Source organism: Athalia rosae, chromosome 1 (genome assembly GCF_917208135.1).
Source record: "Athalia rosae chromosome 1, iyAthRosa1.1, whole genome shotgun sequence".
Classification (NCBI taxonomy): Eukaryota; Metazoa; Arthropoda; class Insecta; order Hymenoptera; family Athaliidae; genus Athalia; species Athalia rosae.
In genome coordinates, this window is record NC_064026.1 from 18,008,209 (window position 1) to 18,025,046 (window position 16,838).

The following is a 16,838-nucleotide window of genomic DNA, read 5'->3' on the forward strand; positions in this document are numbered from 1 at the left end:
TAGTCGCGCATCACTCGTTAAATCAAAAAATTTCCAAAGTCCGACGCAGTCGCGCATCACTCGTTGGATCGGAAAATTCTCGGAATCCGGAAGAGTCGCGCATCACTCGTTGGATTGAAGAATTCTCGGAATCCGAAAGATTCGCGAATCACTCGTTGGATTGAGAAATTTTCGAAGTCTGAATGAGTCGCGCATCACTCGTTGGATCAAAAAAGTTTTGAAGTCCGAAGAAGTCGCGAATCACTCGTTGGATCGAAAAATTTCCCAAGTCCGACGGAGCCGCGCATCACTTGTTGGATCAAAAATCTTCTGAAGTCCGACGCAGTCGCGCATCACTCGTTGGATTGAAAAAATTTCCAGAGTCCAAAAGAGTCGCGGATCACACGTCAGATCAAGAAATTTTTATAGTCCAACGCAGTCGCGCGTCACTTATTGTTTCGAAAAATTTCCAGAGTCCGGAGGAGTCGCGCATCACTTGTTGGATCGGAAGATTGTTAATGTCCGACGCAGTCGCGCATCACTCGTTGAATCGGAAAATTTTCAAAGTACGAAGCAGTCGCGCATCACTCGTTGAATCAAAAAATTTCGAAAGTCCGACGCAGTCGCGCATCACTCGTTGGATCGGAAAATTCTCGGAATCCGAAAGAGTCGCGCATCACTAGTTGGATCGAAGAATTCTCGCAATCCGAAAGATTCGCAAATCGCCCGTTGGATCGAGAGATTTTCGAAGTCTGAATGGGTCGCGCATCACTTGTTGGATCGGAAAATTTCCGAAGTCCGGAAAGGTCGCGCATCACTCGTTGAATCAAGAAATTTTCAAAGTCCGAAAAAGTTGCGAATCACTCGTTGGATCGAAAAATTTTCTAAAGTCCGACAGAGCCGCGCATCACTCGTTGGATCAAAAATCTTTTGGAGTCCGACGCAGTCGCGCATCACTCGTTGGATTGAAAGAAATTCCTAGAGTCCAAAAGAGTCGCGGATCACTCGTCAGATCAAGAAATTTTCATAGTCCGACGCAGTCGCGCGTCACTTATTGTTTCGAAAAATTTCCAAAGTCCGGAGGAGTCGCGCATCACTTGTTGAATCGGAAGATTGTTAATGTCCGACGCAGTCGCGCATCACTCGTTGAATCGGAAAATTTTCAAAGTACGAAGCAGTCGCGCATCACTCGTTTAATCAAGAAATTTTCAAAGTCCGAAGAAGTCGCGAATCACTCGTTGGATCAGGAAATTTTCAAAGTCCGAAAGAGTCACGCTTTACTCTTCGGATCGAAGAATTTTTCAAGTCCGACGGAGTCGCGCATCACGCGTTGGATCAAACAATTTCTGAAGTCCGAAAGAGGCGCGCATCACTCGTTGGATCGGGCAATTCCCAAAGTTCGCTAGAGTCGCGCATCACTCGTTGAATCGAGAAATTTTCAAAGTGCGGAAAGGTCGCGCATCACTCGTTGGATCTGAAAATCTTGAACGTCCGGAAGAGTCGCGCATTACTCGTTGAATCAAGGAATCTTCGAAGTCCGAAGCGGTCGCGCCTCACTCGTTGGATCAAAAAATTTCCGAAGTTTGATAGAGTCGCGCATCTTTCGTTGGATCGAAAAATTTTCAGAGTCCAACGCAGTCACGCATCACTTGTTGGTTCAAAAAATTCCCAAGGTCCAGAGGTCGCGCATCACTCAATGGATCGAACGATTCCTGAAGTCCGAAAGGTTTGCGCATCACTGGTTGGATCGAAAAATTTTCAAAGTCCGAAGGAGTCGCGCCTCACTCGTTAAATCGAAGAATTTTCAAAGTCCGGGAGGGTCGCGTATTACTCGTTGGATCAAAAGATTTTCAACGTCCGAAAGGAGCGCGCATCAGTCGTTGAATCGTAAAATTTTTTGATTCGGAAAGAGTCGCGCATCACTCGTTGAATCGAGAAATCTTCGAAGTCCGATAGAGTCACGCATCACTCGTTAAATCGAGAAGTCTTCGAAGTCCGACGCGGTCGCGCATCACTCGTTGGATCAGAAAATTTTAAAAGTATGGAGCAGTCGCGCGTCACTAGTTGGATTGAAAAATTTTCAAAGTCCGATGAAGTCAGGCATCACTCGTTGAATCGAAAATTTTTGAAGTCTGAAAGAGTCGCGCATCACGCTTCAGAACGAAAAATTCCCCAAGTCCGGGAGGGTCGCGCATTACTCGTTGGATCAAAAGATTTTCAAAGTCCGAAAGGAGCGCGAATCAGTCGTTGAATCGTAAAATTTTTCGATTCGGAAAGAGTCGCGCATCACTCGTTGAATCGAGAAATCTTCGAAGTCCGATAGAGTCACGCATCACTCGTTAAATCGAGAAATCTTCGAAGTCCGACGCGGTCGCGCATCACTCGTTGGATCAGAAAATTTTTAAAGTATGGAGCAGTCGCGCGTCACTAGTTGGATCGGAAAATTCCCAAAGTCCGAAAGAGTCGCGCATCACTCGTTAAATCAAAAAATTTCGAAAGTCCGACGCAGTCGCGCATCACTCGTTGGATCGGAAAATTCTCGGAATCCGAAAGAGTCGCGCATCACTAAATGGATCGAAGAATTCTCGCAATCCGAAAGATTCGCAAATCACCCGTTGGATCGAGAGATTTTCGATGTCTGAATGGGTCGCGCATCACTTGTTGGATCGGAAAATTTCCGAAGTCCGGAAAGGTCGCGCATCACTCGTTGAATCAAGAAATTTTCAAAGTCCGAAAAAGTCGCGAATCACTCGTTGGATCGAAAAATTTTCTAAAGTCCGACAGAGCCACGCATCACTCGTTGGATCAAAAATCTTTTGGAGTCCGACGCAGTCGCGCATCACTCGTTGGATTGAAAAAAATTCCTAGAGTCCAAAAGAGTCGCGGATCACTCGTCAGATCAAGAAATTTTCATAGTCCGACGCAGTCGCGCGTCACTTATTGTTTCGAAAAATTTCCAAAGTCCGGAGGAGTCGCGCATCACTTGTTGAATCGGAAGATTGTTAATGTCCGACGCAGTCGCGCATCACTCGTTGAATCGGAAAATTTTCGAAGTACGAAGCAGTCGCGCATCACTCGTTGAATCAAGAAATTTTCAAAGTCCGAAGAAGTCGCGAATCACTCGTTGGATCAGGAAATTCCCAAAGTCCGAAAGAGTCACGCTTTACTCTTCGGATCGAAGAATTTACCGAATCCGACGGAGTCGCGCATCACGCGTTGGATCAAAAAATTTCTGAAGTCCAAAAGAGTCGCGCATCACTCGTTGGATCGGGCAATTCCCAAAGTCCGCTAGAGTCGCGCATCACTCGTTGAATCGAGAAATTTTCAAAGTGCGGAAAGGTCGCGCATCACTCGTTTGATCTGAAAATCTTGAACGTCCGGAAGAGTCGCGCATTACTCGTTGAATCAAGGAATCTTCGAAGTCCGAAGCGGTCGCGCCTCACTCGTTAGATCAAAAAATTTTCGAAGTTTGATAGAGTCGCGCATCACTCGTTGGATCGAGAATCTCTTGAAGTTCGACGCAGTCGCGCATCTTTCGTTGGATCGAAAAATTTTCAGAGTCCAACGCAGTCACGCATCACTTGTTGGTTCAAAAAATTCCCAAGGTCCAGAGGTCGCGCATCACTCAATGGATCGAACGATTCCTGAAGTCCGAAAGGTTTGCGCATCACTGGTTGGATCGAAAAATTTTCAAAGTCCGAAGGAGTCGCGCCTCACTCGTTAAATCGAAGAATTTTCAAAGTCCGGGAGGGTCGCGTATTACTCGTTGGATCAAAAGATTTTCAACGTCCGAAAGGAGCGCGCATCAGTCGTTGAATCGTAAAATTTTTTGATTCGGAAAGAGTCGCGCATCACTCGTTGAATCGAGAAATCTTCGAAGTCCGATAGAGTCACGCATCACTCGTTAAATCGAGAAATCTTCGAAGTCCGACGCGGTCGCGCATCACTCGTTGGATCAGAAAATTTTTAAAGTATGGAGCAGTCGCGCGTCACTAGTTGGATTGAAAAATTTTCAAAGTCCGATGAAGTCGCGCATCACTCGTTGAATCGAAAATTTTTGAAGTCTGAAACAGTCGCGCATCACGCTTCGGAACGAAAGATTCCCCAAGTCCGGGAGGGTCGCGCATCACTCGTTGGATCAAAAGATTTTCAAAGTCCGAAAGGAGCGCGCATCAGTCGTTGAATCGTAAAATTTTCTGATTCGGAAAGAGTCGCGCATCACTCGTATAATCTAGAAATCTTCGAAGTCCGATAGAGTCACGCATCACTCGTTAAATCGAGAAATCTTCGAAGTCCGACGCGGTCGCGCATCACTCGTTGGATCAGAAAATTTTTAAAGTATGGAGCAGTCGCGCGTCACTAGTTGGATCGAAAAATTTTCAAAGTCCGATGAAGTCGCGCATCACTCGTTGAATCGAAAATTTTTGAAGTCTGAAAGAGTCGCGCATCACGCTTCAGAACGAAAAATTCCCCAAGTCCGACGGAGTCGCGCATCACTCGTTGAATTGGAAAATTTTCGAATTTCGACGGAGCCGCGCATCAATCGTTGGATCAAAAATCTTTTGAAGTCCGACGCAGTCGCGCATCTTTCTTCGGATCGAAGAATTTTTCAAGTCCAACGCAGTCGCGCATCACTCGTTAAATCAGAAAATTTTCAAAGTCCGGAAGAGTCGCGCATCACTCGTTGGATCTGAAAATCTTGAACGTCCGGGAGAGTCGCGTATTACTCGCTGAATCAAGGAATCTTCGAAGTCCGACGCGGTCGCGCCTCACTCGTTGGATCAGAAAATTTTCGAAGTTTGATAGAGTCGCGCATCACTCGTTGGATCGAGAATCTTTTGAAGTCCGACGCAGTCGCGCATCACTCGTTGGATCGGAAAATTCTCGGAATCCGAAAGATTCGCGAATCACTCGTTGGATCGAAAAATTTTCGAAGTCCGACGGAGCCGCGCATCACTCGTTGGATCAAAAATCTCCTGAATCCGACGCAGTCGCGCATCACTCGTTGGATTGAGAAAATTTCCAGAGTCCAAAAGAGTCGCGGATCACTCGTCAGATCAAGAAATTTTCATAGTCCGACGCGGTCGCGCGTCACTTATTGTTTTGAAAAATTTCCAAAGTCCGGAAAAGTCGCGCATCACTTGTTGGATCGGAAAATTTTCAAAGTACGAAGCAGTCGCGCATCACTCGTTGGATTGAAAAATTTTCGAAGTCCAATAGAGTCGCGCATCACTCGTGAGATCGAAAAATCTCCAAAGTTCGAAAGAGTCGCGCTTCACTCTTCAGATCGAAGAATTTTCCAAATCCGACGGAGTCGCCCATCACTCGTCGGATCAAAAAATTTTCGAAGTCCGAATGAGTCGCGCATCACTCGTTGGATCGGAAAATTCCCAAAGTCCGGAATAGTCGCGCATCACTCGTTAAATCAAAAAATTTCCAAAGTCCGACGCAGTCGCGCATCACTCGTTGGATCGGAAAATTCTCGGAATCCGGAAGAGTCGCGCATCACTCGTTGGATTGAAGAATTCTCGGAATCCGAAAGATTCGCGAATCACTCGTTGGATTGAGAAATTTTCGAAGTCTGAATGAGTCGCGCATCACTCGTTGGATCAAAAAAGTTTTGAAGTCCGAAGAAGTCGCGAATCACTCGTTGGATCGAAAAATTTCCCAAGTCCGACGGAGCCGCGCATCACTTGTTGGATCAAAAATCTTCTGAAGTCCGACGCAGTCGCGCATCACTCGTTGGATTGAAAAAATTTCCAGAGTCCAAAAGAGTCGCGGATCACACGTCAGATCAAGAAATTTTTATAGTCCAACGCAGTCGCGCGTCACTTATTGTTTCGAAAAATTTCCAGAGTCCGGAGGAGTCGCGCATCACTTGTTGGATCGGAAGATTGTTAATGTCCGACGCAGTCGCGCATCACTCGTTGAATCGGAAAATTTTCAAAGTACGAAGCAGTCGCGCATCACTCGTTGAATCAAAAAATTTCGAAAGTCCGACGCAGTCGCGCATCACTCGTTGGATCGGAAAATTCTCGGAATCCGAAAGAGTCGCGCATCACTAGTTGGATCGAAGAATTCTCGCAATCCGAAAGATTCGCAAATCGCCCGTTGGATCGAGAGATTTTCGAAGTCTGAATGGGTCGCGCATCACTTGTTGGATCGGAAAATTTCCGAAGTCCGGAAAGGTCGCGCATCACTCGTTGAATCAAGAAATTTTCAAAGTCCGAAAAAGTTGCGAATCACTCGTTGGATCGAAAAATTTTCTAAAGTCCGACAGAGCCGCGCATCACTCGTTGGATCAAAAATCTTTTGGAGTCCGACGCAGTCGCGCATCACTCGTTGGATTGAAAGAAATTCCTAGAGTCCAAAAGAGTCGCGGATCACTCGTCAGATCAAGAAATTTTCATAGTCCGACGCAGTCGCGCGTCACTTATTGTTTCGAAAAATTTCCAAAGTCCGGAGGAGTCGCGCATCACTTGTTGAATCGGAAGATTGTTAATGTCCGACGCAGTCGCGCATCACTCGTTGAATCGGAAAATTTTCAAAGTACGAAGCAGTCGCGCATCACTCGTTTAATCAAGAAATTTTCAAAGTCCGAAGAAGTCGCGAATCACTCGTTGGATCAGGAAATTTTCAAAGTCCGAAAGAGTCACGCTTTACTCTTCGGATCGAAGAATTTTTCAAGTCCGACGGAGTCGCGCATCACGCGTTGGATCAAACAATTTCTGAAGTCCGAAAGAGGCGCGCATCACTCGTTGGATCGGGCAATTCCCAAAGTTCGCTAGAGTCGCGCATCACTCGTTGAATCGAGAAATTTTCAAAGTGCGGAAAGGTCGCGCATCACTCGTTGGATCTGAAAATCTTGAACGTCCGGAAGAGTCGCGCATTACTCGTTGAATCAAGGAATCTTCGAAGTCCGAAGCGGTCGCGCCTCACTTGTTGGATCAAAAAATTTCCGAAGTTTGATAGAGTCGCGCATCTTTCGTTGGATCGAAAAATTTTCAGAGTCCAACGCAGTCACGCATCACTTGTTGGTTCAAAAAATTCCCAAGGTCCAGAGGTCGCGCATCACTCAATGGATCGAACGATTCCTGAAGTCCGAAAGGTTTGCGCATCACTGGTTGGATCGAAAAATTTTCAAAGTCCGAAGGAGTCGCGCCTCACTCGTTAAATCGAAGAATTTTCAAAGTCCGGGAGGGTCGCGTATTACTCGTTGGATCAAAAGATTTTCAACGTCCGAAAGGAGCGCGCATCAGTCGTTGAATCGTAAAATTTTTTGATTCGGAAAGAGTCGCGCATCACTCGTTGAATCGAGAAATCTTCGAAGTCCGATAGAGTCACGCATCACTCGTTAAATCGAGAAGTCTTCGAAGTCCGACGCGGTCGCGCATCACTCGTTGGATCAGAAAATTTTAAAAGTATGGAGCAGTCGCGCGTCACTAGTTGGATTGAAAAATTTTCAAAGTCCGATGAAGTCAGGCATCACTCGTTGAATCGAAAATTTTTGAAGTCTGAAAGAGTCGCGCATCACGCTTCAGAACGAAAAATTCCCCAAGTCCGGGAGGGTCGCGCATTACTCGTTGGATCAAAAGATTTTCAAAGTCCGAAAGGAGCGCGAATCAGTCGTTGAATCGTAAAATTTTTTGATTCGGAAAGAGTCGCGCATCACTCGTTGAATCGAGAAATCTTCGAAGTCCGATAGAGTCACGCATCACTCGTTAAATCGAGAAATCTTCGAAGTCCGACGCGGTCGCGCATCACTCGTTGGATCAGAAAATTTTTAAAGTATGGAGCAGTCGCGCGTCACTAGTTGGATCGGAAAATTCCCAAAGTCCGAAAGAGTCGCGCATCACTCGTTAAATCAAAAAATTTCGAAAGTCCGACGCAGTCGCGCATCACTCGTTGGATCGGAAAATTCTCGGAATCCGAAAGAGTCGCGCATCACTAAATGGATCGAAGAATTCTCGCAATCCGAAAGATTCGCAAATCACCCGTTGGATCGAGAGATTTTCGATGTCTGAATGGGTCGCGCATCACTTGTTGGATCGGAAAATTTCCGAAGTCCGGAAAGGTCGCGCATCACTCGTTGAATCAAGAAATTTTCAAAGTCCGAAAAAGTCGCGAATCACTCGTTGGATCGAAAAATTTTCTAAAGTCCGACAGAGCCACGCATCACTCGTTGGATCAAAAATCTTTTGGAGTCCGACGCAGTCGCGCATCACTCGTTGGATTGAAAAAAATTCCTAGAGTCCAAAAGAGTCGCGGATCACTCGTCAGATCAAGAAATTTTCATAGTCCGACGCAGTCGCGCGTCACTTATTGTTTCGAAAAATTTCCAAAGTCCGGAGGAGTCGCGCATCACTTGTTGAATCGGAAGATTGTTAATGTCCGACGCAGTCGCGCATCACTCGTTGAATCGGAAAATTTTCGAAGTACGAAGCAGTCGCGCATCACTCGTTGAATCAAGAAATTTTCAAAGTCCGAAGAAGTCGCGAATCACTCGTTGGATCAGGAAATTTCCAAAGTCCGAAAGAGTCACGCTTTACTCTTCGGATCGAAGAATTTACCGAATCCGACGGAGTCGCGCATCACGCGTTGGATCAAAAAATTTCTGAAGTCCAAAAGAGTCGCGCATCACTCGTTGGATCGGGCAATTCCCAAAGTCCGCTAGAGTCGCGCATCACTCGTTGAATCGAGAAATTTTCAAAGTGCGGAAAGGTCGCGCATCACTCGTTTGATCTGAAAATCTTGAACGTCCGGAAGAGTCGCGCATTACTCGTTGAATCAAGGAATCTTCGAAGTCCGAAGCGGTCGCGCCTCACTCGTTAGATCAAAAAATTTTCGAAGTTTGATAGAGTCGCGCATCACTCGTTGGATCGAGAATCTCTTGAAGTTCGACGCAGTCGCGCATCTTTCGTTGGATCGAAAAATTTTCAGAGTCCAACGCAGTCACGCATCACTTGTTGGTTCAAAAAATTCCCAAGGTCCAGAGGTCGCGCATCACTCAATGGATCGAACGATTCCTGAAGTCCGAAAGGTTTGCGCATCACTGGTTGGATCGAAAAATTTTCAAAGTCCGAAGGAGTCGCGCCTCACTCGTTAAATCGAAGAATTTTCAAAGTCCGGGAGGGTCGCGTATTACTCGTTGGATCAAAAGATTTTCAACGTCCGAAAGGAGCGCGCATCAGTCGTTGAATCGTAAAATTTTTTGATTCGGAAAGAGTCGCGCATCACTCGTTGAATCGAGAAATCTTCGAAGTCCGATAGAGTCACGCATCACTCGTTAAATCGAGAAATCTTCGAAGTCCGACGCGGTCGCGCATCACTCGTTGGATCAGAAAATTTTTAAAGTATGGAGCAGTCGCGCGTCACTAGTTGGATTGAAAAATTTTCAAAGTCCGATGAAGTCGCGCATCACTCGTTGAATCGAAAATTTTTGAAGTCTGAAACAGTCGCGCATCACGCTTCGGAACGAAAGATTCCCCAAGTCCGGGAGGATCGCGCATCACTCGTTGGATCAAAAGATTTTCAAAGTCCGAAAGGAGCGCGCATCAGTCGTTGAATCGTAAAATTTTCTGATTCGGAAAGAGTCGCGCATCACTCGTATAATCTAGAAATCTTCGAAGTCCGATAGAGTCACGCATCACTCGTTAAATCGAGAAATCTTCGAAGTCCGACGCGGTCGCGCATCACTCGTTGGATCAGAAAATTTTTAAAGTATGGAGCAGTCGCGCGTCACTAGTTGGATCGAAAAATTTTCAAAGTCCGATGAAGTCGCGCATCACTCGTTGAATCGAAAATTTTTGAAGTCTGAAAGAGTCGCGCATCACGCTTCAGAACGAAAAATTCCCCAAGTCCGACGGAGTCGCGCATCACTCGTTGAATTGGAAAAATTTCGAATTTCGACGGAGCCGCGCATCAATCGTTGGATCAAAAATCTTTTGAAGTCCGACGCAGTCGCGCATCTTTCTTCGGATCGAAGAATTTTTCAAGTCCAACGCAGTCGCGCATTACTCGTTGGATCAGAAAATCTTGAACTTCCGGGAAAGTCGCGTATTACTCGTTGAATCAAGAAATCTTCGAAGTCCGACGCGGTCGCGCCTCACTCGTTGGATCAGAAAATTTTCGGAGTTTGATAGAGTCGCGCATCACTCGTTGGATCGAGAATCTTTTGAAGTCCGACGCAGTCGCGCATCTTTCGTTGGATCGAAGAATTTTCAGAGTCCAACGCAGTAACGCATCACTCATTGGATCAAAAAATTTTCAAAGTCCGACGCAGTCGCGCATCACTCGTTGGATCGGAAAATTCTCGGAATCCGAAAGATTCGCAAATCACTCGTTGGATCGAAAAATTTTCGAAGTCCGACGGAGCCGCGCATCACTCGTTGGATCAAAAATCTCCTGAATCCGACGCAGTCGCGCATCACTCGTTGGATTGAAAAAATTTCCAGAGTCCAAAAAAGTCGCGGATCACTCGTCAGATCAAGAAATTTTCATAGTCCGACGCGGTCGCGCGTCACTTATTGTTTTGAAAAATTTCCAAAGTCCGGAGAAGTCGCGCATCACTTGTTGGATCGGAAAATTTTCAAAGTACGAAGCAGTCGCGCATCACTCGTTGGATTGAAAAATTTTCGAAGTCCAATAGAGTCGCGCATCACTCGTTGGATCGAAAAATTTCCAAAGTTCGAAAGAGTCGCGCTTCACTCTTCAGATCGAAGAATTTTCCAAATCCGACGGAGTCGCCCATCACTCGTCGGATCAAAAAATCTTCGAAGTCCGAATGAGTCGCGCATCACTCGTTGGATCGAAAAATTCCCAAAGTCCGGAATAGTCGCGCATCACTCGTTAAATCAAAAAATTTCCAAAGTCCGACGCAGTCGCGCATCACTCGTTGGATCGGAAAATTCTCGGAATCCGGAAGAGTCGCGCATCACTCGTTGGATTGAAGAATTCTCGGAATCCGAAATATTCGCAAATCACTCGTTGGATTGAGAAATTTTCGAAGTCTGAATGAGTCGCGCATCACTCGTTAGATCAAAAAAGTTTTGAAGTCCGAAGAAGTCGCGAATCACTCGTTGGATCGAAAAATTTCCAAAGTCCGACGGAGCCGTGCATCACTCGTTGGATCAAAAATCTTCTGAAGTCCGACGCAGTCGCGCATCACTCGTTGGATTGAAAAAATTTTCAGAGTCCAAAAGAGTCGCGGATCACACGTCAGATCAAGAAATTTTTATAGTCCAACGCAGTCGCGCGTCACTTATTGTTTCGAAAAATTTCCAAAGTCCGGAGGAGTCGCGCATCACTTGTTGGATCGGAAGATTGTTAATGTCCGACGCAGTCGCGCATTACTCGTTGAATCGGAAAATTTTCAAAGTACGAAGCAGTCGCGCATCACTCGTTGGATTGAAAAATTTTCGAAGTCCGATAGAGTCGCGCATCACTCGTTGGATTGAAAAATTTCCAAAGTCCGAAAGAGTCTTGCTTTACTCTTCAGATCGAAGAATTCTCCAAATCCGACGGAGTCGCGCATCACTCGTCGGATCGAAAAATTTTCGAAGTCCGAATGAGTCGCGCATCACTCGTTGGATCGGACAATTCCCAAAGTCCGAAAGAGTCGCGCATCACTCGTTAAATCAAAAAATTTCGAAAGGCCGACGCAGTCGCGCATCACTCGTTGGATCGGAAAATTCTCGGAATCCGAAAGAGTCGCGCATCACTAGTTGGATCGAAAAATTCTCGCAATCCGAAAGATTCGCAAATCACCCGTTGGATCGAGAGATTTTCGAAGTCTGAATGGGTCGCGCATCACTTGTTGGATCGGAAAATTTCCGAAGTCCGGAAAGGTCGCGCATCACTCGTTGAATCAAGAAATTTTCAAAGTCCGAAGAAGTCGCGAATCACTCGATGGATCAGGAAATTTTCAGAGTCCAACGCAGACGCGCATCACTCGGTGGTTCGAAAAATTTCCAAGGTCCGGAGGTCACGCATCACTTGATGGATCGAACGATTTCTGAAGTCCGAAAGGTTTGCGCATCACTGGTTGGATCTAAAAATTTTTAAAGTCCGGAAGAGTCGCGCATCACTGGTTAAATTGAAGAATTTCCAAAGTCTGGGACGGTCGCGCATTTCTCGTTGAATGAAAAGATTTTCAGAGTCCGAAAAAGTCGCGCATCACTCGTTGGATTGAAAAATCTTTGGAGTCCGACGCAGTCGCGCATCACTCTTTGGATCAAAAAATTTTCGAAGTCCGAATGAGTCGCACATCACTCGTTGGATCGAAAAATTCCCAAAGTCCGAAAGAGTCGCGCATCACTCGGTGAATCAAAAAATTTCGAAAGTCCGACGCAGTCGCGCATCACTCGTTGGATCGGAAAATTCTCGGAATCCGAAAGAGTCGCGCATCACTAGTTGGATCGAAAAATTCTCGCAATCCGAAAGATTCGCAAATCACCCGTTGGATAGGGAGATTTTCGAAGTCTGAATGGGTCGCGCATCACTTGTTGAATCGGAAAATTTCCGAATTTCGGAAAGGTCGCGCATCACTCGTTGAATCTAGAAATTTTCAAAGTCCGAAGAAGTCGCGCATCACTCGGTGGTTCGAAAAATTCCCAAGGTCTGGAGGTCACGCATCACTTGATGGATCGAACGATTTCTGAAGTCCGAAAGGTTTGCGCATCACTGGTTGGATTTAAAAATTTTTAAAGTCCGGAAGAGTCGCGCATCACTGGTTAAATTGAAGAATTTCCAAAGTCTGGGACGGTCGCGCATTTCTCGTTGAATGAAACGATTTTCAAAGTCCGACGCAGTCGCGCATCACTCTTTGGATCGGAAAATTTTCAAAGTCCGGAGCAGTCGCGCATCACTCGTTAGATTGAAAGATTTTCAAAGTCCGATAGAGTCGCGCATCACTCGTTGAATCGGAAAATTCTCCAAGTTCGAAGGAGTCGCGCATCACTCGTTAGATCAAGAATCTTTTGGAGTCCGACGCAGTCGCGCATCACTCGTTGGATCAAAAATCTTTCGAAGTCCGACGCAGTCGCGCATCTTTCTTCGGATCGAAGAATTTCTAAAGTCCAACGCAGTCGCGCCTCACTTTTCGGATCAAAAAATTTTCGAAGTCCGAAAAAGTCGCGCATCACTCGTTGGATCGAAAAATTTCCAAAGTCCGAAAGAGTCCTGCATCACTCGTCGAATCAAAAAATTTTTCAAGTCTGGAGGTCGCGCTTCACTTAATAGACCGAAGAATTTCTGAAGTCCGGAAGAGTCGCGCATCACTTGATGGATCGAAAAATTCTCGAAATCCGAAAGATTCGCGCATCACTCTTCGGATCGAAAAATTTTCAAAGTCTGAATGGGTCGCGCATCACTCGTTTGATCGAAAGATTTCCAAAGTCCGGAAAGGTCGCGCATCACTCGTTGGATCAAAAAATTTTTAAAGTCCGAAGAAGTCGCGAATCACTCGTTGGATCGAAAAATTTTCTAAAGTCCGACAGAGCCGCGCATCACTCGTTGGATCAAAAATCTTTTAGAGTCCGACGCAGTCGCGCATCACTCGTTGGATTGAAAAAAATTTCTAGATTCCAAAAGAGTCGCGGATCACTCGTCAGATCAAGAAATTTTCATAGTCCGACGCAGTCGCGCGTCACTTATTGTTTCGAAAAATTTCCAAAGTCCGGAGGAGTCGCGCATCACTCCTTGAATCGGAAGATTGTTAATGTCCGACGCAGTCGCGCATCACTCGTTGAATCGGAAAATTTTCAAAGTACGAAGCAGTCGCGCATCACTCGTTGGATCAAGAAATTTTCAAAGTCCGAAGAAGTCGCGAATCACTCGTTGGATCAGGAAATTTTCAGAGTCCACGCAGTTGCGCATCACTCGGTGGTTCGAAAAATTCCCAAGGTCCGGAGGTCACGCATCACTTGATGGATCGAACGATTTCTGAAGTCCGAAAGGTTTGCGCATCACTAGTTGGATCTAAAAATTTTCAAAGTCCGAAAGAGTCGCGCATCACTCGTTGAATTGAAGAATTTTTTAAATCCGAAAGATTCGCGCATCACTCTTCGGATCGAGAAATTTTTAAAGTCTGAATGGGTCGCGCATCACTCGTTGGATCGAAAAATTTCCAAAGTCCGACGGAGCCGCGCATCACTCGTTGGATCAAAAATCTTCTGAAGTCCGACGCAGTCGCGCATCACTCGTTGGATTGAAAAAATTTCCAGAGTCCAAAAGAGTCGCGGATCACTCGTCAGATCGAGAAATTTTCATAGTCCGACGCAGTCGCGCGTCACTCGTTGGATTGATCAATTTCCAAAGTCCGATAAAGTCGTGCATCACTCGTTGAATCGAAAAATTTTCAAAGTCTAAAAAAGTCGCGCATCACGCTTCAGAACGAAAAATTCCCCAAGTCCGAAAGAGTCGCGCATCACTCGTGTAATCGAAGAATTTTCAAAGTCTGGGAGGGTCGTGCATTACTCGTTGAATCAAAAGATTTTCAAAGTCCGAAAGAAGCGCGCATCACTTGTTGAATCGTAAAATTTTTTGATTTCGGACGAGTCGCGCATCACTTGTTGAATCGAGAAATCTTCGAAGTCCAAAAAAGTCGCGCATCACTCGTTGAATTGGAAAATTTCCGAAGTCCGACGCAGTCGCGCATCACTCTTTGGATCGGAAAATTTTCAAAGTCCGGAGCAGTCGCGCATTACTCGTTAGATTGGAAGATTTTCAAAGTCCGATAGAGTCGCGCATCACTCGTTGAATCGAGATATCTTCGAAGTCCGACGCGGTCCCGCATCACTCGTTGAATCAAAAACTTTTCACAGTCCGACGCAGTCGCGCGTCACTCGTTCGATTGAAAAGATTTCAAAGTCCAACGCAGTCGCGCATCACTCGGTGGTTCGGAAAATTCCCAAGGTCTGGAGGTCGCGCATCACTTCAAGGATCGAACGATTTCTGAAGTCCGAAAGGTTTGCGCATCACTGGTTGGATCTCAAAATTTCCAAAGTCCGAAAGAGTCGCGCATCACTGGTTAAATTGAAGAATTCTCGAAGTCCGGGAGGGTCGCGCATTACTCGTTGAATCAAAAGATTTTCAAAGTCCGGCGGAACCGCGCATCACTCGTTGGATGAAAAATCTTTTGAACTCTGACGCAGTCGCGCATCACTCGTTAAATCGAAAAATTTCCAAAGTCCGACGGAATCGCGCATCACTCGTTGGATCGGAAAATTTTCAAAGTCCGGCGGAGCCGCGCATCACTCGTTGTATGAAAAATCTTCTGAAGTCTGACGCAGTCGCGCGTCACTCGTTGGATTGATAAATTTTCAAAGTCCGATAAAGTCGTGCATCACTCGTTGAATCGAAAAATTTTCAAAGTCTGAAAAAGTCGCGCATCACGCTTCAGAACGGAAAATTCCCCAAGTCCGAAAGAGTCGCGCATCACTCGTTTAATTGAAGAATTTTCAAAGTCCGGGAGGGTCGCGCATTACTCGTTGAATCAAAAGATTTTCAAAGTCCGAAAGAAGCGCGCATCACTTGTTGAATCGTAAAATTTTTTGATTTCGGACGAGTCGTGCATCACTTGTTGAATCGAGAAATCTTCGAAGTCCAAAAGAGTCGAGCATCACTCGTTGAATTGGAAAATTTTCGAAGTCCGACGCAGTCGCGCATCACTCTTTGGATCGGAAAATTTTCAAAGTCCGGAGCAGTCGCGCATTACTCGTTAGATTGAAAGATTTTCAAAGTCCGATAGAGTCGCGCATCACTCGTTGAATCGAGATATCTTCGAAGTCCGACGCGGTCCCGCATCACTCGTTGAATCAAAAACTTTCCAAAGTCCAACGCAGTCGCGCATCACTCGGTGGTTCGGGAAATTCCCAAGGTCTGGAGGTCGCGCATCACTTCAAGGATCGAACGATTTCTGAAGTCCGAAAGGTTCGCGCATCACTCGTTGAATCGGAAAATTTTCAAAGTCCGGCGGAGCCGCGCATCACTCGTTGGTTCAAAAATCTTCTGAAGTCCGACGCAGTCGCGCGTCACTCGTTGGATTGATGAATTTCCAAAGTCCGATAAAGTCGTGCATCACTCGTTGAATCGAAAAATTTTCAAAGTCTGAAAAAGTCGCGCATCACGCTTCAGAACGGAAAATTCCCCAAGTCCGGAAGGGTTGCGCATTACTCGTTGAATCAAAAGATTTCCAAAGTCCGGCGCAGCCGCGCATCACTCGTTGAATGAAAAATCTTTTGAACTCTGACGCAGTCGCGCATTACTCGTTAAATCAAAAAATTTCCAAAGTCCGACGGAATCGCGCATCACTCGTTGGATCGGAAAATTTTCAAAGTCCGGCGGAGCCGCGCATCACTCGTTGTATGAAAAATCTTCTGAAGTCTGACGCAGTCGCGCATCACTCGTTGGATCAAAGAATTTTTAGAGTCCAACGCAGTCGCGCATCACTAGTTGGATCAAAAAATTTTCAAAGTCTGACGCAGTCGCGCATCACGCTCCGGATCGGGAAATTTTCAGAGTCCGGAGCAGTCGCGCATCACTCGTTGGATCAAAAAATTTTCGAAGTCCGATGAAGTCGCGCATCACTCGTCAGATCTAAAAATTTTGAACGTCCGAAAGAGTCGCGCATTACTCCTTGAATCAAGAAATCTTTGAAGTCCGACGCGGTCGCGCCTCACTCGTTGGATTAGGAAATTTTCGAAGTCCGAGGCAGTCGCGCATCTCCCGTTGAATCGGTAAATTTTCAAAATATGAAGCAGTCGCGCATCACTCGTTGGATCAAAAATCTTCTGAAGTCCGACGCAGTCGCGCATCACTCGTTGGATCAAAAATCTTCTGAAGTCCGACGCAGTCGCGCA